The following is a 26,359-nucleotide window of genomic DNA, read 5'->3' on the forward strand; positions in this document are numbered from 1 at the left end:
AAACTCAGTGGCCTGGGCCTCGGCTCCTCCTTCTGCAACTGGATCCAGAACTTCATATCTCAGTTATGAAGTTTATAAGATGTTAGGAGGTATAGATAGGGTGGATTCTCAGAGGCTATTTCCCAGGGCTGAAATGGTCGCTACGAGAGGACACAGGTTTAAAGTGCTGGGGAATAGGTACAGAGGAGATGTCAGGCGTAAGTTTTTCACTCAGACGGTGGTTAGTGAGTGGAATCGGCTGCCGTCAGTGGTGATGGAGGCGAACTCATTGGGGTCTTTTAAGAAACTTCTGGATGAGTACATGGGATGTAATGGGATTGAGGGTTATAGATAGGCCTGGTAGGTAGGGATATGATTGGCGCAACATGTGGGCTGAAGGGCCTGTTTGTGCTGTAGTATTCTATGTTCTATGTTCTATACTGCCAAAGCTTTAAAGTTCACTGGTAAACTCATTTGAGATTTTAGGAATGCAGTAAGCAAATCTCCATTTTCCCCAAATGGAAAGTGTTACCATTCTAGGAGCAACGATGAAGTAATGGTCCATTCCAGAATGAACTGACACTCCACAAACTCACCATGAGACACTCAGAAACTGCATTCCACAAAGTGTCACTCATAAAACTGATCACAGATTTGAAATATATCATGGGCTAAATTTTACCAAAAAAGGCAGCTTTGCTTCCATGAGAAAACATGTCTCTCTCAAAGAAACCGGTCAGTATACTCTCCAGATCTTACGACACCCTGCCAAAAAAAATCAAGGGAGTGTATTTCACGCCATCATATGGGAGGCTGCAGGGGACAGTCCTCAACACACCAGTGAAACCCATCTGCAGAGTGATCAGGATGGTATCTTCATCTGAGTAAACCAAGTCACTCCCCACTCCCTAGACCTTCACGGAGGTCTCGGGGCCACCCTCCCCACCCCTGATTGGAGTCAGCACTTGGAGTCTCTCCCCCTCCCGATCATTGGCCTCCCCTCCCCATCCCCACCCCGATCATCAGCCCCTTCTCCCCGATCATTGGCTCCTATCTTCCATGACTTCCACCCCCCTCGTCCAACAGACTGAGTCTGCATTCACCTCTACCACTTTGAGACCAGAAGACCATAAGATCTAAGAGTAGAATTAGGCCACTTGGCCCATCAAGTCTGCTTTGCCATACAATCATGGCTGATTTTTTCTTATCCCCATTCTCCTGCCTTTTCCCCATAACTCCATTCTAAAAGTAGAGGGCGTGGGTTTGGGATGAGAGGGGGTAGATGCGGGGGTGTCTGCAGGGGCAATTTTTCCGCGCAGAGTGTGGTGGGTGTCTGGAATGGGCTGCCAGACATGGTGGTGGAGGTGGCTGCAGTTTTGTCTTTTGAACGGCGTTTGGACGGTTGGATGGGTGGGGTGAGTGCGGAGGGATGTGGGCCAAATGCAGGCAATTGAGATTAGCTTTGGGGTTTAAAAAAAAGGGTGGCATGGACAAGTTGGGCTGAAGGGCCTGTTTTCATGCTTTATACCTCTATGACTCTCACAGACCACAATCAGTAAGGATAGGCAACAACACCTCCTCCACGATCATCCTCAACACCGGTGCCCCACAATGCTGTGTTCTCAGCCCCTACTATATTCCTTACACATCTATGACTGTGTGGCCAATTTCTCCTCCAATTCAATTTTCAAGTTTGCTGATGATACCACCACAGTGAGTCGGATCTCAAACAATGATGAGATAGAGTACAGGAATGAGATAGAGAATCTGGTGAACTGTGCTTCGACAATAATCTCTCCCTCAATGGCAACGAAACGAAGGAGATTGTCATCGACTTCAGGAAGCATAGAGCAGAACATGCCCCTGTCTACATCAATGGGGACAAAGTGGAAAGGGTCAAGAGCTTCAAGTTTTTAGGTGTCCAGATCACCAACAACATGTCCTAGTCCCCCCCCGCCAACACTATTGTTAAGAAAACCCACCAACGTCTCTACTTTCTAACAAGACTAAGGATATTTTGCATGTCAGCTACGGCATTCACCAACTTTTACAGATGCACTGTAGAAAGCAATCTTTCTGGTGTATCACAGTTTGGAATGGCTCCTGCTCTGCCCAAGACCACAAGAAACTACAAAAGATCGTGAAAGTAGCCTAATCCATCATGCAAACCAGCCTCCCATCCGTTGACTCTGTCTACACTTCCTGCTGCCTTGACAAAACAGCCAACATAATTAAGGACCCCATGCATCCTGGACATTCTCTCTTCCATCTTCTTCCATCGGGAATAAGATACAGAAGTCTAAAGTTATGCACCAGCCGATTCAAGAACAGCTCCTTCCCTGCTGCCATCAGACTCTTGAATGGACTTACCTTGCATTAAGTTGACCTTTCTCCACAACTTAGTTATTTCTATAACACTACATTCTGCACTCTCTCGTTTCCTTCTCTGTGAGCGGTATTCTCTGTCTGTATAGCGCGCAAGAAACAGTGCTTTTCGCTATATGCTAATACATGTGACAATAATAATTCAAATCAAATCAAATTTGTTGTAAATGGCTGGCGCACTCTGAATATCTGATGGGGATGGGGGCATATCCTGGAGACAGTGCTTGCAAATGCTGATGTATTAAAATGAGCATCCTGGGGTCCCATGGCATATTTTACACTATTTTGGAAGATTGGATCTCAGAAACTCACTAGCGCAAATCGCACTTTCTACGTCTCTCTGGATTTTGAGTGAACATCACTATTCCTGCGGACAGACAGCGGACTCAAAATCACCTCCAACATTTTTGATCTGATTTAGTGTTGGATATTAGTACAGACAGTGCGGAATCTGTATGAATCGAGTTATTGATCTCTACTAAGATCGTAAAACAATGCTGTCTTCTGTGTTCAGAGAATACTGACTTGGAACAGTTGATTTTAAAAACTACAAGGAAAACTGAGACTTTTGCAACAAAACCACAGGCATTTAAAAAATGAAGATTGCATGCTAACTTAAGAAATTGTCTCATAGCTTTAAAATAAATAATATGTTTTGTGTTTCACTCATCATCTATGGCCTCCAGACTTTCCAAAGTGTTTTACTGTTGATGTGCTGTATGTGGGTTTGAAGAAGTCTTTTGATAAGGTCCCATGCAAGAAGTTAGTAACCAAAATTAGATCACATGGGATTGAGGGAATTATATTGGTTTGGAATAAGAATTGATTGATGGCTGAAAACAGGCAATAGGAATAAATAGGTCATTCTCAGGGTGGCAGGCTGTCACTCGAGGAGTGCTGCAAGGATCAGAGCTGAGATGACTGTTGTTCATTATTGATATGAATGATTTGAATGTGGGGACCATTGCAACATTTCCAAATTTGCCAATGCCACAAAACTAGGTGGAAATGTAAGTTTCTGAGGTGGAAACAAAGAGACTTGGACAGGCTAAGTGGGCAAGAACATGGAATATAATGTGAATGAAGGTGAAATTATTCACTTTGGTATAAAAAAAGAAAGGCAGAGCTTTTCCTAAATGGTGAGAGGTTGGGAGGAGTCAATGTCCAAAATAGATTTGGGTGTACTTGTCACTAAAGCTAGGCACGGTGGCACAGTGGTTAGCCCTGCTGCCTCACAGCGCCAGAGACCCAAGTTCAATTCCTGGATGAGTCACTGTCTGTGTGGAGCCTGCACATTCCCCCCGTGCCTGCACGGGTTTCCTCTGAGTGCTTCCTCCATCCACAAGTCCAAAGAATGTGCTGTTTAAGTGCATTGGCCATGCTAACTTCTCCCCCCAGTGTACTCAAAGGAGCGCCAGAGTGTGACAACTAGGGGGTTTTCACAGTAACTTCATTGCAATGTTAATACATGACACAAATAAATAAATAAACAGGTGCAGCAAGCAACTAAGAAGGGAAATGGTATGTTGACTTTCATCACAAGGGAATCTGAGTGCAGGAATAGTGATGTTTTGCTGCAATTATCTAGAATCTTGGTGAGATCACACCTGGAGTAATGTATACAGTTTGGTCTCCTTGTCTAAGGAAGGATATACATACCAAAGAGAGACTGCAACAGAGATTCACCAAGCCAATCCCAAGGGTGGCCATATTTTTCTAATAAGGAGAAGTGATGAAACTGGAGCTGTATTTTCTACAGCTGTCATTGAAACTTACAAATTTCAAAGACAGTATAACAGGATTAACGTAGATCGGATGTTTTCCTGGCTGGTGAATCTAGATCCACGGGACACAATCTCATGATAATGAGCAGAGCAGTTAGGACTGAGATGGGCCAACCGTTCACGTTTATATATTAACAGCTGCAAGGTTTTGAATTTCTATGGGGTGATTCTCCCAAGAGGGTTGAATTGGTGAGAAAACGAGTGTAAACTATGTGCAATGCAGAGGTCACCATCGTGAATGTCATTAAACATTTGGGGGGACCAAATTCACACCAAAGAGCCTGAAATCAGCAGGATGAGCAGGAACCCTCGCACGCACGCATCGCTGGGAGATTACTGAAAAGACCTCCCAGCATCCAGGTCACTGCCCTTCAACCTCCACAGGCATCACTGGCCTTGTTGCTGTCCCCCCCCAACACCCCCACAGACATTGCTGGCATCATCGTTGGTCCCCACAATTCCCCCACAGACATTGCTGGTCTCATCACTGCACCCCCCATACAAACACCACTATCCTCCTATCTTCCCCCCCACAGACATCGCTGGCCCCCCTCCCTCCACAACACACAGACATGGCTGCTGGCTCACCCCATGCCCCCATGGATATGGATAACATGAGTGCCCCATCCCTCCATCCCTTGAACATACTGACTTCATTGCTGCCCTGCAGAGAACTTGCATTACGCTGACATGCACAAATCCAGCTTGCAAGCATTCCCTCTCTTGAATGGGAGCCCTGAGTATAGCACCCTCCCTGGACACAACAACTTATTGAATGGCAGCCGATCAGAGCTGTATACAAGCTGCAGGAATGGACAAACAGCCAGCCACGCCACGAAGATGTCTTTGAGGAAAGCAGCACCAAGATTCACTGAGGCCAAGCAGGACCACCTGCTTGATGGGGTGGAGGAGAGGTGTGAGTGGATCGTCTCTGGCTAGAGCCCTCGCACAAGGGCTGCATCTGCCATGGCATTATGGGAGGAGGAGGCAGAAGTGGTGAATGCCAGGAGCCTGATATCGCACTCTGGCCAACAGTATCACAAAAAATTGTGTGATCTTTTTCAATCAGCAAGGGTGAGCGAGCATCCCATTTGGAACCTCGTACATGCTTGGCACCTGAAGGGCAGGCAACAAGGCACCCTTCTTCCATGAACAGAATCTAACCCCTTTCCCGCGCCGTTCAACGAGCACCTTTCAGTGGTGACTTATTTACCTGAAACTGCCATCACAATGTCTGAGACACAGACATGCATTGCACACCATGCACTTCAATATATTAATGCCAGCTATCCACCTTACGTTCCCACAAAGAAAAGCATACATAACAAGCGGGAAACGGCACAGACTGTTGGTGGTGTTGACCAGCATTGAAGAATATGCCATGGAGCTGGCAGGGAGAAATAGGTCATCCTGAATGGTGATGGACAGCCAGGCTACTGTCCAGCATGCAAGTGAGCATCAGCATAGCCCTCAGCCTAGGTCCTCCTTGAAGTAAGTGCAATGCTGCATAGAATGTTTTACCTCCCTTCCCCTAATATGTGCTTTTTATTGCAGCTCTAGGCCCAGAGGAACCCGATCCTTCAGGTACTGGCGCCCCCTTGCTGTTTCTTCAGAATGGACTCTTCAAATGTAGATAATGAGAATATAACAAAACTTACACCAACTTTTAAATCAAAGAAAGGGTTTAATAAAGAAACTTCATTTCTCTCGACTTGGGCCTTGTCCTGGACCACTCCAAGCTCTACACAATTCCACACAGGTTCTTATCCATAGTGAGTCAGCTGACATTACATCATTCTGTAATTGGTTCCATGGTTTACTGAGTCAGCAGACCGTAACATCTTGTTACCATTGGTCATATGATATCCAATACAAAGTTGTCATCAGTTACATTCTAATAGATTCCCTTTATTTTTAATTTAATTTTTTTCAAAATACTTTAAGACAACCATTCTCCAGTATTGTTAATAACTTTGCAGTACCTGCACTCCTTTTTATTAAACACTTGGATACCTGTAGGTTTGCACCATCACAGTTAAGTTTGGAAATGTTCTTGTTTTCCTACATTTGTTTAATGCTGGCCAAATCAATTCTTAGTCATTTTTCTATTACACTTTTTGTTGAGTGAACAATGTCCCATTAAGACCGATTGTCCACACTGGTACTTTCTTACCCAATGTGCCCATTAAAAAAATTCTGTTAATGTGTAAGACAAATGTATCCTTATATCCAATGCCTCCACTGTCGCTAGGGTTTCAACTGTCAATTTGCTTTTGACTACCCTTTTTGTTTTCTTTGCTTCCCAGGCCAAGAGACAACATTTTCCTTCCTTACCTACTAGGAATATTATGAATCCAGTACCGCTTGAGTGTCCATCTGACAGGTTGGCATGTGAGGCATCACTAAACACAACCAACTTCATATCTTCCAGTTCTCCTAGTGCTGGGAATTTAATCACAAATTCCTCGAATTTTAGCTTTTTAAATATTTTATTAGCTTGCAAGATCTCTCTGTGGCACGCCTCAACATATTACTGAGCTCTTGGACATTATAGCTCCCATCTGGTCTTGTCTGTGTGCATAGCCAATTTAACTGTCCCATCATACTCCTCAACAACTCTGTTTCTTTTTCATTGGCCTGTTCCTCTTTTTCCATTGACCTTTCTCTGGTGATGGGAATAGGATCAATACTGTTTAGATATTCCTGTTGACTCACCGTTATACCAGAGGTACTTTGTCGGATATCAAGACCAAGAAATCGAAAGGAACGAGCTGCTTGACTCCCTACTTTAAATTCTGTTTTCAGCTTCTCCATTATCCTTTTTTCAAATTCTCTGTGCCACCCCATAGGAAATCATCCACATGCATCACAAAAATTCCAGTTAAATCTTCCTTTAGCCTTCCAGTCAAACATTGATGAATCTGCTTTTAACTGGACACAGTTAATTTTCAGCAAAACAGATCGTACAGAGAAATACCAAACCCTTGAGGCATCGCTTAACCCATATATGCATTTGTTCAATTTCCACAAATATCCCATTGTTTTACTTGCCTCTTTGGATGGCCTGAAAAATATTTTTCTCTGAAATGTTTCATGCTGCAGAAATGCTGCTTTGATATCAATTGATTTACACATCCAATTATTAGATGCTAGAACAGCAAAAAAAAATTCAGCGTCACTTCCCCTGCTGTGGGTGAATCAACCCTAATGTCTGTCCCATCCAAATGTTCCTCATACCCACAGACTACTAATCTGACTTTAGCTTTATATGTTCCATCTTGCAAAACTTTCTCTGTGCAAACTCACTTATGCGACAAAGCAGGCTACCCTTCATTTGGTACCTCTCCGTACACCCCAAACTCCTTCCAACTGTCCAGCTGTCTTTGTTTGGTCTTTCTTACTTCCATGAGCTCCATTGTGTTTGCAGCTATCAATACTTCCTTATCATGGGGGTTCCTACTCCTATTTTATCATTGGTTTGATTTCTAGCCTTCCTCGTTAAGCTCCGGCCTCTACTGCTGTATCTGTTTCTGTCAGGGCTGCTACTCTCTGACCACTGTTTTCTGTCGACACACCTTCAGGCACAGATTCATGACATTTTCCTGGGTTCACGAGTGCTTAGTGTCTCATCGTCAGGACTTAAGTCTCACTTTTTTTGCTTCCATCTGTCCACCACATTTTCCCAATCTATAGCTTTGGCTTCTTGCCCTCACCTCTGGATGTTAAGCCAATGTTTGTACTTTCCTGAGGCCTTTCCTGTTTCCCGATTATAGTGACATCGTTCCACTCACTTGACCCCTTCAGGTATGTATGATACCACTGTGCCTACTTTGGGTAGCTGGACCTTTGAAGTAGCAGCTTCATTCCCTGCTTCACTGGTATTTTGTTGATCATCAGATTCCCTCTCATCTATTGTTGACTGATCCTCATAATAGCTCTGGGTATGTGCATGTGAGGTACAAGGTGCCTCCTGTACTTCTGCATCTTGCTCAGACGCTCCAAATTCATACCTGAGTACACTACTCTCAAAGAGTGGGCTCATACTGTCTGGTTACTGTGTTGTAATATAACTACTTTGCTGTCTGTTCCTATCACTTTTCCAGATCCTTTACACCCCTTTTGCCCCACTTTTATGGGAGATCCTAACCCATTAAAGTATACCCCCACTGGTATTATGTGATGTCTTCGGCTCTTCTTATCCATTCTGAAACCTCAGCCTTATCAAAGGCCTTTCTCCCAGCATGCCTAGCATTTAAGTGTGCAGAAAACATGGAGCTAATGTTTGTCCCTTCTAGCATGGGGGACCATCTGTTAATACTGATGGCAACTTTGGATTCCTCCCATATACCAACTGTCAAATAGGAGGCAGAGAGTGGGGGTCAATGGGTGCTATTCGGATTGGCAGTTGGTGACTAGTGGAGTGCCCCAGGGGTCGGTGCTGGGGCCTCAGCTATTTACCATTTATATAGATGATCTGGAGGAGGGAACCGAGTGTATGGTGTCGAAATTTGCTGATGACACCAAGATTGGTGGAACGGCAAATTGCGCGGAGGGTGTGGAGAGTCTGCAGAAGGATCTAGATAGTCTGGGTGAATGGACCAGGAACTGGCAAATGGAATTTAATGTTGGCAAGTGCGAGGTGGTCCACTTTGGTAGGAATAATGGTAGGAAGGACTATTACTTACGTGGCGAAAAACTGCAGCAGGCGACGGTGCAGAGGGACCTCGGGGTCCTTGTGCATGAGTCGCAAAAACCCAGCCTGCAGGTGCAGCAGGTGGTCAGGAAGGCAAATGGGATGCTGGCCTTCATAGCGAGGGGGATTGAATATAAAAGTAGGGAGGTCTTGCTGCAGCTGTATAGGGCACTGGTGAGGCCGCAGCTGGAGTACTGTGTGCAGTTTTGGTCGCCGCACTTACACAAGGATATTTTGGCCTTGGAGGGAGTGCAGAGAGGAGGTTTACTAGGCTGATGCCGGAGTTGAGCTATGAGGAGAGGCTGAATAAACTAGGCTTGTACTCGTTAGAGTTTAGAAGAATGAGGGGAGATCTCATTGAGACATATAAGATGATGAATGGGATGGATAGGATAGAGGTGGAAAGACTCTTCCCACTCAGAAAGGACAGTAGGACTAGGGGGCACAGCCTCAAGATAAAGGGGGGGCGGTTTAGAACGGAGTTGAGGAGGAACTTCTTCACTCAAAGGGTGGTGAATCTCTGGAATTCTCTGCCCGTTGAAGTGGTGGAGGCTGCCTCGCTAAATATTTTTAAGACGCGGGTTGATGGGTTTTTGATAAGCGAGGGGATTAAGGGTTATGGGGAGAGGGTGGGAAAGTGGAACTGAGCCACGACAGATCAGCCATGATCTTATTGAATGGCGGGGCAGGCTCGAAGGGCCAGATGGCCTACTCCTGCTCCTATTTCTTATGTTCTTATCATATGGAGTATAGTCCCTCACCATTTGTAATGAATTTTTCGTGTGCCCTGCCAATGCTAATGTAACTTGCAATTTACAGCCTTGTTGATCTGCCAAAATTTTATGCAACATGTCATCTACAACTGCATGATTCCCTTCATAGAGGCCATTGCTAAATGAGTTCTCTGCTGTAGCATTATTGCAATATTTAAATTTTTGCACATATCTTGAAACTCATCACTTGTGAATTTGCTCCCATTGTCCATCAAAAATGTAGATGGTGCCCCCAATTCTATTCCAATCCGTGGATCATAATTTTATCTATAATGGTTTTTTTATCTTTGCTGTATATCACCATGGATATGCTAAACCAGGTGGCCAAATCCACAAAGTGAAGTAAATAAATGCCTTTGTCTTGTCCCATATCTTTAGATCCATTGTCACTACATCATTGAAACCTCATGTTAATGGTAGACTGACGACTGGACGTGGAGGTGTCCTTCTATATTTTATGCAAATTTCACACTGGGCTGATGATTGCTTTATGAGATCATCATATCCTCTATCCAGCACGCCTGCATCTTGCAGCAGTGCTCTCAGTTTCTGGATGACCAGCCTGCTTATGGAGTTTTAGAATAATCTTCTTTTTGTCCATTCTGTTGTTGTCTGTTAGCAATACTAATGTGTCATGAATCCTTTGGTCTGATCATTTTGATTTGGTTAAAAGAAGCCAATAATGGCCAGATCTTGTAAAATATAAGTCCAGTTTTCCCAAATATCACAGCTTTTTCGTGTTTCAAATTGATGGTCATCTGAGCTTTCTTCGTCGCACATCTGTTTAACAACAAAGATATATCACTGGAAATTCTTGCAATCCTACAGGGAAGTATCACCGTTTTGGAGGACATTAGAGTGTTGTCATCTCCAAATCTAAAGCAGATGGAACTATCATGTTCTTTTGCTTTCTTTTGGTCTTCATGATTAAGAGGCCCTGAATAACAATTTAATCTTGGCTGCTGACAGTGGATGTACATCCACTACTTAAAACAGCTTGGTTGAAAGAGTCTATCATCAGGATGCTCAGTATGGGATTCAACATTTCTGCCACCTGATCCTTATCCTCATCACTGTCGGTTTCCACATGTTCTGTGTTACATGTGGTTTCAAAGACACGATTTCTTCTTTTCAGGCAGTTTACCATGTAGTGGTATGGGGAAATTGCATTGGAAACAGCGATTCATAATCCCTCTAGCATTTCTTCAATTTAAATGTCTTTTATCAGTTTCCCATGTACGTCTTCTTTCCCCATTTGCAAATCGGTTATAACCATTCTCAACACTAGGTCTGTTATTAACATAACTGTCTCTGTTTAAAGGTCTTCATGTACCATTTGGTCTGGTATGCAGTTGAGCCACCATTGAGCCACCATTGACTCCTCTGTTCTGGGTGCTATGGCATTCCGGTCTGTATTGAACAAGGTGGTGGGGAAGGATTGTTTCCCAAATAAAACTATTTTAATGATACTGCCATTTGATCAAAAAGGGGCTCTGTCCCCCTTAATTGTATTCCAGTCATTATTTAAAGCATATCCATTTGTGACAGATGTGCACAACGCAACAACTTAAAGGTCAATACTGCATCTGGAATCTCCAAATTAAATTTCATTAGCCTGTTACAGCCCCAATCAAAATCCATGATATACTCTTCCATGGACAGGGTGTCTTGTCTCCTAACCCTGTCAAGTATCCTTCATAATTCTCCAAGAACTCATCTTTCTGGCAAAACTTATCTAAGTATTGTAGCAGGAGCTGTAGCCCTTTTTCTTTATTCAGGGCATCTGCTGTCCAAGTGGAAAATACTTTTCTTCTTATCTTGCTCCTAACTGGAAGTGACAAAGCTAATGCCATACCATGCTTTTTTATTCGGTATTGTGGTGACAAGGGTCCACATTTCCATCTCTGCCATCCATTGTTGATATGGTTCAGCATCTGAAAAGACAGGGGGGCAATCAAACAATGTCAGTTTATTTCTACCTTCTGCCATGGTTGTAGCACTTCTTCAAAAACAAACACCAAATTACGATGGGTTTTCCTCTGCTACCAATGTTTCTTCAGAAGGAACTCTTCAAATGCATATAATGAAAATATAACAAAACTTACTGTAATTTATAAATCAAAGAAAGGGTTTAATAAAGAAATTTCATTACTCCCAAATTGGGGCCCCACTCTGGGCCACTCCAAGCTCTACATAATTCCACTAAGAAGTCTCACAACATCAGGTTAAAGTCCGATGGGTTTATTTGGTAGCACAACCTTTTGGAGCACTGTCCCTTCATCAGCTGTCCCCAAGCCAGAATCCGGGCTTCAGGGTTCTATCATCCTGGTGGAGGTAAATCAGGAAACACAGGGAGTTGTAGAAAAGATATCAGCAACCATGCTGCGACTGCAAGGCCGTTTAGAGGAATCCAACAGAGTGCTGATGCAGAAGATGGTGCTGACACAGCAAGGTGACTGCAGTGGAAAGTCTGGCTCAGGGATCTGCTTTCATGGGTGACAAGGTTCAGGCCATTTTGGAGACACAGCAGGCTATAGCCATAGTTTCAGGGGCATGTGGGAGACATTGCTGGCCATGGCTGGGACTCTTGCTGGCATTCTGGAGACACAGCAGGCTGTGGCTGTGAGGTTGACAACTTAGGCCAGTCGCAGGGAGCTACTACTGAGTGGTTCCGGCATCCAGGATGCACAGCATTCCATGGCCATGGTCTCAGGAGCTTGCAGGAGACATTGCTGGCCATGGCTGGCTCTCTCGCTGGCATTCAGGAGACACAGCAGGCCGTGGCCGTGAGGTTGACTTAGCCCAGTCTCAGGGGCCTACGGCTGAGGGGTTCCAGAGCCTAGCTCGCTCACAGAATGCTGTAGCAGAGGGGCTCCAGATCTTAGCCTGATCTCAGAGGGCTAGGGCTGAGGAATCATAGATCATGGGATTGATGCATCTGGGCCTCTAGGACAGACAGAGCCAGATGAGCTTCTGGAGCTCAGTCCAGCTACCCCAGTGTCTCATGGAGTTTCCCTGGGGCCTCTGGGCATCCCAAGGGAGGAAGAAGGGCTCAAGCCCCTGCTGGAGTCTTCCACCCACGAAAGCTTGGGTGTGCCAATTCTCCCTTCCTCATACTGGGGCATCTCAGGGCCAGCTAGCTGAACAGGGTGGCACAGAAACAGTGCCATCCACAAGTCAGTCAGGCCCTTCCAGGTCTAGATCACCCAGGGAACGTCCATCAAGGGCACCACAGCAATGGGGTGCGCATCACAGCTGGACACCTCCACTGCCGATGTGCATCCTGGGGTCACACCTAGAAGAAGCAGTAGACTGCACAAAGTTAGAAGGTTGTAGTTCACTTAGAGGGCATGGGTGAAGGTGTAGTCAGGGTTTATTCATCACTAATGTTAAGAGCACAATAAACTTTTATTTGCACCTCACAGCTGTAACTAATGTGTCTCTGATTTCCCACCCACCCCCTCCCCCAACACAGCTGACTGGCCTCTATTCCCATGCATTCTCAGACTCAGCCGCATGTTACAGAATCCCTGCCCTATCTTCCCCAATATCCAATAGACCCTTGGTGCAAGTGCGCCCCTTCCCCCCACCCAATTGGCCATCAAACATGTGTACCCAACCCTTACAGCTAGGGTGGTAGCGTGCATTCGGAGTACAGGTAGGAGCGGCACAAGGGTCAGGATCTCAGTGCACAACAGCGAGTCGTCATCATCCTCCAGCCTTCAACCAAGACTCATAACCATTGCCTGCCCAGGCCCATTAACACGTTTGGATGTTTCTGAGGGATAGGGTGGTGGGATGAGAGGGGCTGGGGAAAGGTGATGTGATGCTTTGAGGCCCAGGTTGGTTTAGAGGGGGAATAGCAGCTGCACTTGCTCCTGGGGTGTGGTGGATATGTGGTGGTTGCAGTCCCCTCACTGCACAGCATCAGCTCGGTGAAGCGGACTGCAATCAAGAATTCCCTCACTGCCCTTCCCTGCTGGGCACCCGCCATCGACACCCACCCTCTTTCTTTCAGCTCTTCATAAGGCAGGACATCCATTTCAACCCCTCACCGCTCCTCCTCCTTCTCCTCCTCCTCCTGCTCCAGCTGGTCTCCCCGCTGCTGGGTGATGTTGTGCAGAGGGCAGCAAACTATGATTATGCGTGAAGCCTGCACAGGGTCATACTGGAGAGACCCCCAGAGCGGTCCAAGCAGCGGAACCACATCTTCAGCAGGCCGATGCACCGCTCCATGATGGACTGAGTGACTACATGGGTCTCATTGTACCGGGTGTCCGCCTCAGTCTTGGGCCTCTGCACAGGCATAATCAGCCATGACCTTAGCACCCAGTAGCCATCCTGGGAGACTGGACTGGTCTTCGAAGAGCCCAGGGATGTCCGACTGCCTGAGGACAAAGCTGTCATGGATACTCCCTGGGTAGCGTACATCGACCTCCATGATGTGCATGAGATGGTCACATATGATCTGTACATTGAGGGAGTCAAACCCCTTCCTATTCACAAGTTGCTGTGTTCCTGCACATGGGGCCCCCAAGGCAATGTGTGTCCTGTCCACTGCTCCCTGGACATTAGGAATCCCAGCAATGGCAGTGAAGCCTAGAGCCCGGTCCTCCTGCTGAGCACGGCCCACATCAAACTTTGTGTACTGACCTGCCTGGGTATGCAGGGCATCTGTAACCTGCCGCACACATCTGCGCACTAAGTCCTCGGAGATCTTGGCTAGGTCGCCACTGGGTGCCTGAAGTGAGCCAGAGGCGTAAAAATCCAGGGCAGCCATCACCTTCACGTTGTCAGGGAGTGGGTGACTGCTGTCCCCTCAGGTGCCAGGTGTGCAAGTTTGGGTCAATGCACCTAACCAGCACGTCTTTCAGACTGTGGGAGAAAACCGGAGGAAACCCACGCAGACACGGGGAGAACGGGAAACTCCACACAGACAGTGACCCAAGCCGAGAACTGAACTCAGGTCCCTGGCACTGTGAGGCAACAGTGCTAACCACTGTGCCACTGTGCCGCCCAATTGAATAGCAGAGCATACCTGATGGCACAAATGGCCTACCCCTGATCCTATGGTCCCATGTTCCTACAGCCAATGAATAAGTCTTAAAATGTAGATTGTATTTTTTTTATTCACTCAAGGGATGTAAGCTTCGCTGGCTAGGCCAGCATTTATTGCCCATTCCTAATTGCCCTTAAACAGGTGGTGGTGAACTGTCTTCTATAAACACTGAAATCCTCCTATTTCTATATTCATTAGTACATAGCACTGTCAGTAATCCAGAGATTACAACCTTTGAAGTCCTGCTTTTCAATTTGTCAACTAGCACCCAAAACTCTTGATGCATGACCTCAATCATCTATTAATCTATGTCGTTGGTAGCAGTGTGACCTTTGAATGTTCATCCTTTCCTTCAAAATACCCTGCAGTGTTCTGTGACATTCTGAATCCTGGCATAAGGGAGGCAACACACCATCCTGAAGTCACATCTACAGTCTCAGAAATGCCTGCCTGCAAACCTCACTATTGAGTCTCCAATCACTGTTGTTCTTCCATTCTTACTCCTCCCGCTTTATGCAGCTGAGTCACCAATAGTGCCATGAACTTGACTCTGGCATCACTCTCACAATTTTCCAACACAAGAAAAGTGATAACATAAGAACATAAGAACATAAGAAATAGGAGCAGGAGTAGGCCATCTAGCCCTTCGAGCCTGCCCCGCCATTCAATAAGATCATGGCTGATCTGTCGTGGCTCAGTTCCACTTTCCCGCCCTCTCCCCATAACCCTTAATCCCTTCTCTTATCAAAAACCCATCAACCCGCTTCTTAAAAATATTTAGCGAGGCAGCCTCCACCACTTCAACGGGCAGAGAATTCCAGAGATTCACCACCCTTTGAGTGAAGAAGTTCCTCCTCAACTCCGTTCTAAACCGCCTCCCCTTTATCTTGAGGCTGTGCCCCCTAGTCCTACTGTCTTTTTTGAGCGGGAAGAGTCTCTCCACCTCTATCCTATCCATCCCATTCATCATCTTATACGTCTCAATGAGATCTCCCCTCATTCCTCTAAACTCTAACGAGTACAAGCCTAGTTTATTCAGCCTCTCCTCATAGCTCAATCCCCTCAACTCCGGTATCAGCCTAGTAAACCTCCTCTGCACTCCCTCCAGGGCCAAAATATCCTTGCGCAGGTGCGGCGCCCAAAACTGCACACAGTACTCCTTGAGTGAAATGCACTCTGAGGCTATCCTGACTGCCTGTCTGTCACCTTCCTCTGATTGATCACCCATTCCCTCTCTGACTGCACTTCCTTACATTGCAGGGTGAACATGTCTAAAAACATGTTTTCCTATTACTCTTATGTGGTGCTAAGCCTGTGGCTTCAGCAGAGTTAAAAACAGGCTACTCATTTCCCTATTCTGACTGTTTAGATGACTATGGTGAACATCCTATGGATTTTGGATTTGGTGAGCTCTCCACTAAAAGTTGTAGTACCTGCATTGTTCAAGGCCAGACTCGGCCATCAGAACATAGAGTTTCACAGGTCTCTTCATTGGGGGAGGGGTGGTGCAAGGGGAAAGGAGGAGGAATATATTGAGCAGAGTTCCCACTTCAATGTCTCCCTGCTTCCTCTTGCCTACTCAGGCCTATTCACGATTCCTTGCTAAGAGCTGGAGGGCATTTGTGCAGACCAATATCTTCATAGGGAGATTTGCAGGTAGTGTTGGGGAGGGTGTAAAGTAGTTGGCAGGGGGTTGTGAACCTGAAAGGGAATTCAGATAGGAACTCAGCAAAGCCTTGCTATATGTGGCACTGACTGCTTCAGCATCTGAGGAGCTGCCAAGGGATTCTAGGATTCTAGGTTCTGAATACTGTGAAATCAACAACACTAACAACTTATATTTATATAGCAAGTATTCCCACTTCTGGCCTGTTGATCGAGGGAAGGTCACTGATGAAGCAGTTGAAAATGGTTGGGCCTAGGACACTACCTTGTGGATCTCCTACAGTAATGTCCAGGGGTTATATTTTAATGCCTCCGAGATCCACAAGCATCTTCTTTCGTACTAGCTGTGACTTCATGGAGGCTTTTCCTCTGATTCCTATTTATTTGAGTTTTGCTAGAAACTTGTGATACCATACATAGTCAAATGCTGCCTGATGCCAGTGGCACGCACTATCGTCTTGCTTTTGGTTTTCAGTTGCTTTGTCCCTCTTGGGATTAAGAGTGCAATGAGGTCTGAAGCTGCGTGCAGCGCTGGCACATCCAAAACTGTACATCACTGAGTAAATTCTGCTTGACAGCACTGCCAGTATCACCTTCCATCGCTTTACTGTTGAGTTAGAGCAGACTGATATAACTGCTGGATTAGAATTGTCCTGCTTTTTGATGATAAGACGTACCTGGGCAACTTTCCTATTACTATCCTTTATTAACTTTCCTTTTCCTATCTGATTACTATCAAATAAACTGGTTGGACTCTAACCTGTTGTTGTGAGACTTCTTACCGTGTTTACCCCAGTCCAACGCCAGCATCTCTACATCACAACTTTCCTATTGCCAGGCTGATGTCAGTGTTGTAGCTGTACAGAGACAGGGCCTTCTAGAGCATAGGCCGGCATTCAGACCCATGCTGATGTTAAATGTGAGGGTATTCCAAAACCCAGAAGGATAATTTGGAACACTAGTTCTTCGTGATGTATATTTTTTATTTGGTAAATGTGAGGAAAAACATGCAAACAAGTGAGGAGCAGTCCAGTGTTGCTGTAATCAATTAACAAAGAATATTTTTAACTTAAAAGAAACAAACAACAAGAAAGACTGCAATACAAGACAACAGTACACTTAACTACAATAATGATTATACCCACATAACATCTTATGAAATTAACTGCTAATTTCCAAACAATGACACGTACAGCTCAATTTCCAAACAATACCTTATAACTCTGTGAGCTAAATCAAACATATAGTTATCACCCAAAAGTTATCTTCCAATATGGGAAATCCATTCTTCAACTCAGCATAGCAATTCTTCTTTCTGAGGTTTTTTAAACAGCAGCTTTCAGGAGACAACTATCTTTGCAGCTAGATATGGCTATCGTTGGAGATGCTGTAAGAACATAAGAAATAGGAGCAGGAGTAGGCCATCTAGCCCTTTGAGCCTGCCCCGCCATTCAATAAGATCATGGCTGATCTGAAGTGGGTCAGTTTCACTTTCCCGCTTTCTCCCCATAACCCTTTATTCCCCTGTCTATCAGAAACCTATCTACCCATGACTTAAATATATTTAGCGAGGTAGCCTCCACCACTTCAACAGAAAGAGAATTCCAGAGATTCACCAGCCTTTGAGTGAGATCCTCAACTCCGATCTAAACTGCCCCCACCTTATCTCGAGGCTGTGCCCTCTAGTCCTGCTATCCTTTCTAAGCAGGAAGAATCTCTCTACCTCTACCCTATCCATCCCCTTCATTATCGTATACGTCTCTATAAGATCCCCCCTCAGCCTTCCAAACTCCAACGAGTACAGGCCTAGTCTATTTAATCTCTCTTCATAGGCCAAACCCCTCATCTCCGGTATCAGCCTAGTAAACCTCCTCTGCACTCCCTGCAAAGCCAATATAAACTTCTGCAAGTGCGGCGACCAAAACTGCACACAGTACTCCAGCTGCGGCCTCGCCAGTATCCTGTACAGTTGCAGCAAGACCTCCCTACTTTTATATTCTATCCCCCTCGCTATAAAGGCCAACATTCCATTCGCCTTCTTGATCACCTGCTGCACCTGCAGACTGGGTTTTTGTGACTCATACACAAGGACCCCCAGGTCCCTCTGCACCATAGCATGTTGCAGCTCCATCTGCCAGGTCCTCGCCCACTCGCTCAGCCTATCCAGATCTCTCTGCAGACTTTCCACACCCTTCACGCAATTTGCTTTTCCACTCATCTTCGTGTCATCAGCAAATTTCATCACCCTACACTCAGCCCGCTCCTCCAGATCATCTATATAAATGGTAAAACAGTTGAGGCCCCAGCGCCGATCCCTGCGGCACTCCACTAGTCACCAACTGCCAACTAGAATAGCACCCATTGATTCCAACTCTCTGCTTCCTATTAGACAGCCAATCCTCTATGCATGCTAAGACCTTACCCCCAACTCCGTGCACCCTAACCTTCTGTAGCAACCTTTTGTGAGGCACCTTATCAAATGCCTTTTGAAAATCGAGAAACACCACATCCACCGGTTCCCCTCTGTCTACCTCTCTTCCTCTGTGAATTCAAAGTTCAGGGAGAAGAATACAATATACACCTATCTGCTAAAAGCCTGGTTCAAGATGTTATTTAGATAGGGTAACATCAAAGGAAGAAAACAGTATACTCATAAAAGGGTATTCTTCGACAGTTCTAACACTTATTTCTATACATCATTGTTCATCCCCTAGTCACTTGTTTTCCTGGTGCTATGCTAATTTGCAAATCAAGTAATGCTTTCAAACAGGTGCACTCTTATCAATCCCATTCTTCACTTCATTTTATCTAGTCTTATCTTGTTTCACTCATTTCCCGGATCTCTCTTTTACTCCAATATCTTGATACCCATGCCACTTACTGCCAGCTTGCCCCTCTAAAGGAGGTGTACTTTGACTGAAGATGGTAGAAGTTATACCAGAAGTGAATTTGACCTGGCAAAGATACAGAAATTGCACAACATGACAAAGCGTTGGATCCTAGATTCTCCACTGTAGCACTGAAGGATATGGTGCAGGAACTGAACAGGAGAAGTAATAAAAGCAAAATATTGTGGATGCTGGAAATCTAACACAAAAACAAAAAATGCTGGAAAAACTCAGTGAGTCTAGCATCAACTGCAGAGAAACAGAGTTAATGGGTAGAATTTTCCCCTCCCACCCACCATGGGAGTCCGAGCGGGCAGAACAGAACTGTACAAAGGTCTGTTGATCTTGGGCGGGAATTTCCTTGGGGTGAGCATGGCTGCAAAATCCCACCCAATGTTTCAAATCTATAGGACCCTTCTTCAAAGAAGTCAACACAGCAGAAGGCCTCTTAACAGACACTGCAAAGACAGTCAGTGTAGATACCCGCCACAATCAATGCCAGCACAATAAGCCGGAAGACCTCAATGCGATTTGTAAGAAGTTCACACCTCATACAGTATCAATTACAATACATACCTCACATTCAAAGCTTCACCTTACCCTCCAGCACTTAACATTACTGCAAGCCTCACACCCACATCTCACAGTTTGAACAAACTGCCAGCTGTCTAACCATGACAATGCCATCACCCAAACTAATTGCACCTTACAGACACACTTCCTTTTCTCATGCAGAATCACAAGCAGCAGCACTAACCAGCGGGAACAGGGGCAGCTCCAATGTCCTCACTCCACTGGAGGAGATAGTGTCCAGGATAGTTGTCGAAGCTGCGACTGAGGACATGGCCAGTTGCGGGGCTGAAAACTTCAAAGATAATAATTTTCTTTCATTTGTTCATGTGTTGTGGGCATCACTGGCTAGACCAGTATTTATTGCCCATCCCTAATTGCTCTTGAGAAGAAGCCTCTTGAACAACATGTTGTCGGAACACCCACACTGCTGTTAGGAAAGGGTATATAGTCATAGTTAATCTTCTCAAATCCCATTTCCCCTTCATCCCGCCTCTTCAGATTTATAAAGTGCAGATTATTTAAGAATGATTTGATTTGACTTGATTTATTAGCATACAGTGAAAAGTATTATTTCTTATTCGCTATACAAAATATACTGTTCGTAGAGAAGAAAACGAAAGAGCGAAAAATGTAGTGTTACAATCATAGTTAGTAGAGAAGGATCAACTTAATGCAAAATAGGTCCATTCAAAAGTCTGACAGCAACAGGAAAGAAGCTGTTCTTGAGTTGGTTGGTACATGACCTCAGACATTTTGTACCTTTTTCCCGATGGAAGAAGGTGGAAGAGAGGATGTCCAAGGTGCATGGGGTCTTTAATTATGCTGACTGCTTTGCCGAGGCAGTGGGAAGCGTAGACAGAGGCAATGGATGAGAGGCTAGTTTGTGGGATGGATTGAGCTACATTCACAACCTTTTGCAACTTCTGGCAGTCTTGGGCAAAGCAGAAGCCATTCAAGCTGTGATACAACCAGAAAGAATGCTTTCTATGGCGCATTTGTAAAAGTTGATGAGAGTCATAGCTGACATGCCAAATTTCCTTAGTCTTCTGAGAAAGTAAAGGTGCTGCTGGGCTTTTGGAACTATAGTGTCGGGATGGGGAGACCAGGACAGGTTGTTGGTGATCTGGACACCTAAAAACTTGAAGCTCTTGACCCTTTCTACTTCGTCCCCGTTGATGTAGACAGGAGCATGTTCTCCTCTCCGATGACAATCTCCTTTATTTTGTTGACATTGTGGGAGAGATTATTGTTGCAACACCAGTTCACCAGATTCTCTACCTCATTTCTGTACTCTGTCTTGTCGTTGTTTGAGATCCAACCCACTGCAGTGGTGTCATCAGCAATCTTGAAAACTGAGTTGGAGGGGAATTTGGCCACAGTCATAGGTGTATAAGGAGTATACACCTGTGTTGCTTCTGCTTGTTCTCACTTCCATGGTAGAGGCCAACAGAGATAGAACCTACGGCACCAGTGAACTAAGTTTCTTGCAGGAGAACCAAGACCTTCACCAGATGCCACACCACAACCTTTGGACTTCACCAACTTTAACCAGTAGTACAAACATCTAAGCAATTCTACTAACTCATTAACCACCAGTAAAAATCAATCCACAACTAAGTTAAAAGTAGTGAATGGTCCATTCATTTGGCGGTGGGAGGGCTTCCTGCTGCTGAACAGATGTTCTGTTGTGTGAGGTTGAGAGAATGCTTGGGTGTTCAAATTGAAAATGCAACACTAAAGCAATCAGTGCTACAGGCTGATGTTATGATCTATCCTGTGTACTTCTGGTGTATGATCTGCATTTTCTTTTATACATTTGTGGGGCATGGGTGTCACTGACTGGCCAGCATTTATTGCCCATCCCTAGTTGCCCTGGACCTGAGTGGCTTGCTAGGCTATTTCAGAGTGCAATTGAGAGTCAACCGCATAGCTGTGGCTCTCGAGTCACATGTCGGTCAGACAAGATAAGGACAGCCAATTTCCTTCCTTAAAGGATATTAATGACCCAGATGGGTTTTTTCTGACAATGGTTTCATAGTCATCAGAAAATTCTCAATTCCAGATTTTTAAAATTGAATTCAAATTCCACCATCTATTGTGGCGGGATTCGAACCTAGGTCCTCAGAGCATTAGCTGAGTTTCTGGATTAGTACTCTAGCAATAATACCACTGGGCCATTGCTCACGCTTTGCATGCCCATGGTAGTGATCTACCCAAGATGGCATCTGATGTAACATGAAGTGTGCGTACATAGCATGGATATTATTTTGGACTTGAATTAGCCTTCATGGCATCAAAAATACCATTCTTTCAGAAAGCCCACCAATGCCCCTATTTTCTCAGAAGACCAAGGAAATTTGGCACATCAGCTATGACTCTCACCAACCTTTACGGATGCACCATAGAAAGTATTCTTTCTGTGTCACAGCTTGGTATGGCTTCTGCTCTGCCCAAAACCATAAGGAACTACAAAAGGCCGTGAATATAGTCCAATCCATCACGCAAACCAGCCTCCCATCCATTGAGTCTGTCTACACTTCCCGCTGCCTCAGCAAAACAGCCAGCATAATTAAGGACCCTACGCACCTTGGATATTCTCTATTCCAGCTTCTTCCGTCGGGAAAAAGATACAAAAGTCAGAGATCATGCACTAACTGACTCAAGAATAGCTTCTTCTCTGCTGCTGTCAGACTTCTGAATAGACTTACCTTGCATTAAATTGATCTTTCTCTATACTCTGGCTATAACCGTAACATTACATTCCGCAGTCTCTCCTTTCCTTCTCTACAAATGCTATGCTTTGTCTGTATAGCGTGCAAGAAACAATATTTTTCACTGTATGTTAATACATGTGACAATAATAAATCAAATCAAATCAAATCAAATTCCTCACACACTCTCCACCACAAAAAATTAACAGTGATTTTCATACTTTAGGTAATCAAATTTTCAGAGCGATAATAAAATATCAGTAAAAACTTGTTTCTTCTGGTAATCGAGCACCCACAATTTAGAACGTTATCAGATTGCTTTAAGTCCAGTCATTCATTTTGAGAGATGGAGCAGGGAGCCTACCAGGAATTCCAACAGTGAAATAAGGAACTAGCTTCAGAGCTAAACCTTGTCCTCTTTAGTGAGAATTTGAGTAGTATCTAACTTGACCCAGCATGATCCCAGAAGGTAATCGGATATCTATAAGCAGCTGATGTGAATGAGGCACTTCTTATGTGCTACCTATAGTTAGAAAGGTGACGCTGCCAACTCTTGGCACATCAACTATTGTGAGATTCTTATGACCGCAAAGGGAAACATGAATTTACAAATTATAAAAATATATACAGAGGTGCATTTATCTTCAGAGCAAGGGACAAACTGAAACAAGTTACATTTTTCAGCCAAAAAGAGTAAGATTTGGCAGGTTTCAGAAAGGCATGACACTAGGAGAATGAAACCCTTGTATCTTTACTTAGCCACGAATGTCTGTAGCTCTAATACTTGTTCAGTGCTCCTATTAAGTCATCTCTAATGAGAATAATTTCAAATAATTGCTGCCAATCATCTATTTCTAGCTGTTAGCTAATTTTTCAGATCAAAAACTAATGTAATTGGATTCATTCTTCTTCTTTGACTAATGAGCAATTTTGCATTTATTTTTATATAAACTGTTGACAGTGATCTGAACTTAGCAAAACAGTGGCTCTAATTGCCTTAAGAAGTAATTTCATCACCAAAGATACTGAAACAAAAGGTTTTGGTATTAGGTGGCACTTACTTGAAAATATTCCAATGGTAATTCATCTTGAGAATGCTGGCCAGCCTCAAGCTTGCAAAAGTACAATTGTGAAAGGTGCTTATCCGACTGAGGGTGGCACAGTGGTTAGCACTGCTGTCTCACAGCCCCAGGGACCTGGGTCCAAATCCTGGCTTGGGTCACTGTCTGTGTGGAGTTTGCACATTCTCTCCTTGTCTACGTGAGCTTCCTCCAGGTCCTCTAGTTTCTTTCCACAGTCCAAAGATGTGCTGGTTAGGTTGATTAGCCATGGTAAATTGCCCCTTAGTGTCCGGGATGTGTAGGTTAGAAGGATAAGTGGGGTAAATTTGTGGGGATAGAGCCTGGAGTGGGATTGTTGTTGATGCCGAATGGCCTCCTTCTTCACTGTAAGGTTTCTATGAACTTCTATTCTATGTATTACACATTGTACCTTATTATTCTGCTCTTTTAACAGGTTTGTAGCCATACAATAACATGAATGGAAACACAATTTTATAATTGTGTCAAACTATGTTGTGTGTAAACAAAATGAATTTTATTCATAATGACTCAAACTGCATTAACTTCATGCAAAATTTCCTGGCACTTGTAGAGTATGTTATTGAGCATGTTTATCTGGATGTTTCAGGAAATTATATTCCAAAGATAGTCCACCAGGTTAGGTGGATTAGTCATGTTAAATTGCCCCTTAGTGTCCAATGGAGGTTGATTGGCCATGCTAAATAACCTCTTAGTGTCGAGGGTAGGGTTAGCAGGGTAAATACATAGCGTTACGGGGCTGGGACCTGGCTGGGATTGCTATCAGTGCAGTCTCAATGGGCCAAATAATCTCCTTCTTCAACTACAGAGATTCTATGATTCTAAATGAGGCCACTTGAAAAGTCTCTAGAAGTATAATAACCTCTCTTTAATATCATACACTTGCTCTCTCACCAGATACCATCACTGTTATAATAGATATTATAGTCACCCAGATTTGTACTTTAATTTATTTTGATCCACTGATTAACATAATGGCACAAGAAATAGAAACGGTAGACCATTTGGCTTGTTGAGCTTGCTCTGCCGTTTAATCTTATAGTGACTAATCTTTCGCTTCAACTCCACATTTTTGCCCACTTCCAACATATCCCTTGACTATCTGGGATCAGGATTTTGCCTATCTCATAATTAAATATATTCAACGATGAAGCATCCACCTCTTGGGTAGAAAATTCCAAAGATTCATAGATGCACCATTGAGAATACATCATAGTCTGTAGCCGGAATCTTACCCATCGTTCATGTCGGCAGGATTTTCCCATCCCACAGCAGTGAATGGAGATTTGGCTGGCTTCTGAATTCTCCAATCTTACTGCAGGAGCAGTGTGGCATGAACAGCAGGTAAGATCGCCTCCTAAATGTTGGAGACTGAGATGGAACAGGCATCCAGCAATGGGGGAATGCTGGAAGTGACCTAGTGTTGATCCCTTTGGGGTCATCTGTCAGGCAACAGCAGTTGAACCCAGAATATGAAGTCTGTAGAGATGTGGAATATATCTGAGATGTTTTATGTTTTAGCACTGGCATTGGAAGGATTCATCAAACAGCACTGTGATGGCCCATTTGACAGAATGCATAGCTTCCTCTATTAACAGACTAGTGACATGGAGGGCCAAACTGAGATCACAGATGCAACAGAATATTCATTCTAACTTCCATTCCCTTGTTTTGTCTCTGACCTCCAGGCTCCAGAACCAGGATGACAGGACAATGTGGAGCCTGCAATCATATACAGCTCCCGGTCTCTCTCAGGAAATCAGAGACAGCCAAATGGACCCATGGCATTGGAGCAGCTGCTGATGCCATCAGAGGGAGAACCTCTCAGGGTGCTTCAGATTGCTACAGGCCCTCCTCTGCTCCTGTGCCATTAGTGCCATTGAGTGTTGTAGTGACATGAGCCATCTGCCACTGTACAGAAGACTCCCATAATGCTGGCACCCTCAGGACACCAGAGAACAGCCACCAAAGTCACCCAGGCAAAGGGGTATAATGGTCGGCAGTCTGTCTCCATCACAGCTGCCAGCAAGGAGGGAATACCACACCTCAGCAAGTGGGAAGGAGTCAAGAAAACCCCACATCAGTCATATTTGGATGCAGATGTGTGCTTTTATTTGTGAAATTTGATCATTGATATGACTTCTTCTGTACATAAATTATTTTCCAATTATTATCTGCCTGCATTCATTTATGATCTGTGTACGATATGTTTGATGATGTAATGTGAATATGTGCATTCTTCCAAATGAAAGCATTTGGCTGAGTAGCTTTTGAGTGTAGGAATTGGGATGTTTTACTGCAATTGTAAAGATCCTGAGTGAGGCCACACCTGGAATATTGTGTGCAGTTTTGATGTCCTTATCTGAGGAAGGATGTCCTTGTTGTAAAGGGAGTACAGCAAGGTTTACCAGGCTGATTCTTGGCATGGCAGGTCTCTCATGTAGGGATAGACTACGTCGGCTTGGATTATATTCATTGGAGTTTAGAAGAGTGAGCGGGGATCTCATAGCAACTTATAAAATTCTAACAGGATTAGACAGGATGGATTCAGAAAAATGTTCCAGATGGTGGGGTAGTACAGAACCAGGTGGTCATCATTGAGGATAAGGAATAAACCCTTTAGGACTGAGGTGAGAAGAAATGCCTTCACCCAGAGAGTGATCAATCTGCGGAATTCACTACCATAGAAATTAGTTAAGACAAAATGTTATGTGATTTCAAGAAGAAGTTAGATATAGCTCTTGGGGCT

This window comes from Carcharhinus amblyrhynchos, chromosome 1, assembly GCF_965287045.1.
Source record: "Carcharhinus amblyrhynchos chromosome 1, sCarAmb.v2.hapA, whole genome shotgun sequence".
Taxonomy (NCBI): domain Eukaryota; kingdom Metazoa; phylum Chordata; class Chondrichthyes; order Carcharhiniformes; family Carcharhinidae; genus Carcharhinus; species Carcharhinus amblyrhynchos.